General features: G+C 39.4%; 1 protein-coding gene across 1 annotated transcript in view; it reads right to left on the reverse strand.

Moving 5' to 3' along the window:
* TUBGCP4 (tubulin, gamma complex associated protein 4) overlaps nt 1-4020 on the reverse strand; it is a 58876-nt gene that overhangs the window by 31119 nt on the left and 23737 nt on the right. The window lies entirely within an intron of this gene.

The following is a 4020-nucleotide window of genomic DNA, read 5'->3' on the forward strand; positions in this document are numbered from 1 at the left end:
TTCTGTTGTACATAGGGTTTTCAGAGGCCTGCTATTTCAGAAGTGGATGGCCAATCCTTCTTCCTAGTCTGTCTTAATGTGAATGTTCAAATTTAGAGAAGTATCAGACAGACCAGCAAATTAAAGGTATATCCCTTATTGTGGCGTTAACTTTAGTGTCAGTGTTGTCCCTGCCTTTCTCACATGCGTCTTTACCCACTTATTTCTCTGCTCCACCATCCACCAGGATACCCATCCACTTCTACTCCCTCCCTTCACATCTATCTCCCTTTGACCAGTCCTCCATCTAATAAGTTATATATGAGGCTTCCATGGCTTCTGTGATTCCAAACACTTCAGCTGATGGTAGTTCCTTATGTTGGGATCAATGTCTCTGAAGTTTAGTCATAATTAAGGCTCCTGTACATAGGGTTGCTATGAGTCGCAAGCGACTTGACAGCACATAACATCATAGAGAGAATACAACCCTGACACACACCCTTAATTTCAAATGAGTTGGTTTAATTCCAGGTGGTACAGAATTCTGAGTATAACAAAGAATAGCAGATTTGGACAGGATTCTGGACTGTGTTTACTTTTTCACTACACAGCTAAGATTGGAATGGCTGAGTGAGAATTGAAGAGATGGACCATAATCTGGTTTCTTTTTCTTCATTGCTTTACAAATGTTTATTTTTTAAATGTGTAACAGTCTCCAAAACAACATTTCATTCTAACTACAGACGGCAACCGATGAAATAGCAGAAAATCCAGATGTTTTAAACAGGAATGTAAGTAAGGTTCATCAATGCCTCAGTCACAAAGAACAACTTGTTTGTTTTTTTTAAAGAACAACTTCTTTTTTGCCAGATTTCTTAATTCTTCCCCTGGCTAGGGGACCTTTACACATGTCTTCTCTTTTAGCTCCTTGGGTTTCTTCTGTTCTTCTTGTTTCTGCTTGAAACTCTTACTTTCCTTATTCATTTCCTTGATCTTAGATTGTTTCATGGGCTGTTTCTTGCACCTTCGTGGCTAAACATGGCACCGGCCACCTGTTCCCCTGACTTGCCCCCAAAAGCTGAGCTCCCAAGCCCCCTCAAAATGTATTTCTTTTGCTAGAAATAAAAACACAGTAATAAAAAATGAAGTACCTCTTCTATCTTTTGTCCTTAAACAATTCTCTGGATATATTCCTGTTCTGAGCAGCAATAAAAGTGGAGACTGTTAAGAGCTATGAGGAGACTCAGAAATTATGTAGTCCAATTTTGCAATTAATAGTATTTCTTCTTATTAAAAATACAAAACAACCAACCAAAAATAACAAACAAAAATCAGTTTGATGGTTCTTAAAAAAGTTAACATAGATACTTCTAGCCCTGATTAAGAAGTATAAAATCTGCCTGCCAGCCATTGTTGGTCGTGATCCAGCATTCCATATTCAGTCCAGGAGTGCACTGGCTGCAGGGCTCCCTCCAAAGCAAAGCATACCAGCAACTACCTGCTCCTGCTGCTGGTGAACATACTTCTTTTTTTATTTTATTATTTTTAGTGTGTGTACTGTCAAATTGGATCTGACTGTACAGGAGGAGATTGTCTCTCTTTCTCCAGCAGAACATCTGGTGGATTCGAACTGCATACCTCTGGGTTTTCAGTGAAGCTTCTTGCCACTATGCCACCAGAGCTCCCCAGTGAACACACTTCTGACCTCAACCCAGAGGCACGCAGGCCACTGCTGGTGGGGACCCAGCACTTACTGCCATGCCCAGAAGCACACCAGATATAGGCCTCACTCTGAGGCCTGCCAGCCACTGCTGCTGTAGCTGGTGAGTACACCTTTTGCCATGGCCTGGTTGTTGCCTGTGGGGAATTGCTGAGAAAATTGCACTTGGGAAACTAATATCATAAAACCAAAGAACCAGCAACTCCATACTCTGACACAACAGACCAGACATACCAAGAAAAAAATCCACTTAATGTCAAGGAAGCAGCTACCAGGTTCAATCATTATGAAAAAAAAACCAAAATAAGCCCTCTCCTAAAAACAAACCAGATCATGAACCTGATGAATAGCCCAGAGACAGAAAGACAGAAGAAATACACTGAAGTGGAGTTCCAATAATTGGTACTGATGAAGTTGCAAATGATGGAAAAGAGAAATGAAACCACAAGTAAAGAGAGAAAAGAATTTAAAAAATCAATACAGAAATGGTACAACCAACATAGTACTAGAAATGGTAGAAAAGTATGAAAATGCAAACTGGAACAAGACCCATTATCATAGAAATTTCCAACATATTGGAGGGACTTAAAAGCAGGATTGAATAGATGGAACAGAGTGAGAGACAGAAGATAAGAACCTCAATGAGAACCTCCTAGAAGAAGAAACAGAGAAGACAAAGGAAAATGAAGAAAACTTAAGAATCATGTAGGATGACATCAAACGAAACAAAATATGTGTGACTGGAATTCTAAAACGGGATGGGGGGGGGAGAAGCACTAAAATAACTGTAAAAGACGTACTAGAAGAAAACTTTCCCAGGCCATCATGCATAACAAGGAAATATTCTTTAAAGCAGCTCAGTAAACTCCAATAGACTAGACCTCAGAAGAAATCATTAACAGTCAAATTCTCCAGAATCAAAGATAAGGACAGAATATTGAAAGTAGACCAAAAAACCCAAAGTCATCTGCAAAGAACAGGTTTGCAAGGATGGTTCAACATAAGAAAAACAATGTAATTCATTATATTAACAAAGGAAAGAACAAGATCCACATGAACCTATCAATTGATGCAGAAAAGATCTTCACCAAAATTCAACACATCTTCCTGATTAAAACGTAAAGGAGAAATACAGGGGAATTTCTTCAACAAAGTGAAAAGTATATACGTAAAACCAATTGTTGTTGTTGTGAAGTGCTGTCAAGTGGTAGACAACTCATAGCGACCCTATGAATGAAAGACATGAAAATTGTATAACTTTCATCATTTCTCTAAGTTCATAGAGTTTCCGGAGGCAAGCTATTTCAGAAGTGGATGACACTCCTGCTTCTTAACCTGTTTTAATCTGGGAGCTCCACCATACTCAACATCATTTTCAATGAAGAGAGAGACTAAAGACATTCCCCTTGTAAACAGAGACCAGGCAAGGATGCCTACTATTACTACTACTGTTCAGTATTGTATCCTAGCTAGGTCAAGAAGGCAAGATAAGGAAATGAGAGACATCCAAATTGGCAAAGAGGTGATTAAACTGTCAGTATATGAAGATGAGTGTACAAATAAAACCCCAAAGACTCAACAACAACAAAAAAACCTGTTAGACCTAGTAGATCAATTTAGTACAATGGTAGAATATAAGATCAACATAAAAAAGTCAGCTCTTTGGTCTCGGCCGCAGAAGTGAGATGACGAAAGGAATATCATCATTTGAAAAGTGTTACAATAAAATGAACATGTTGTGCCGCTGCTGTGGCTCCAAGTCCTACCACCTCCAGAAGTCCACTTATGGCAAGCCTGGCTACCTTGCCAAGTGCAAGGGAAAGTACAACTGGAATGCCAAGGCTAAAAGGTGAAATACCACTAGTACTGGTCATATGAGGCATCTAGAAACTGCATACTGTAGATTCAGGCATGGATTCTGTGAAGGAACAACACCTAACTAAACCCAAGAGGGCAGTCGCAGCATCCAGCTCATGTTAAGAATGTCAATGTTTAGTTCTGCAATAAATGTTCTGGTATTAAAGAATTTTTAAACAAAACCTTTTTTAGGTGCAACCCCTGTGGAAGGCAGTATGGCACTTTCTCAAAAAGTTGCAAATAGAGATACCATTTGACCTAGCAATTCCACTACTGGGAATATACCCCAAAGAGACCATAACTGACATCCAAGCAGATATATGCACACCCATGTCTACCACAGCTTTGTTCACAATAGCCAGGATTTGGAAATAACCTAAGTGCCCATCAACAAACGAATGGATAGAGAAGCTGTGGTATATTCACACAATGGAATACTACGCTGCATTGAAAAACAAGGAACT

This window comes from Elephantulus edwardii, unplaced genomic scaffold, assembly GCF_000299155.1.
Source record: "Elephantulus edwardii isolate Elephantulus edwardi_28Jun2011 unplaced genomic scaffold, EleEdw1.0 scaffold00026, whole genome shotgun sequence".
In the NCBI taxonomy this organism is placed as follows: domain Eukaryota; kingdom Metazoa; phylum Chordata; class Mammalia; order Macroscelidea; family Macroscelididae; genus Elephantulus; species Elephantulus edwardii.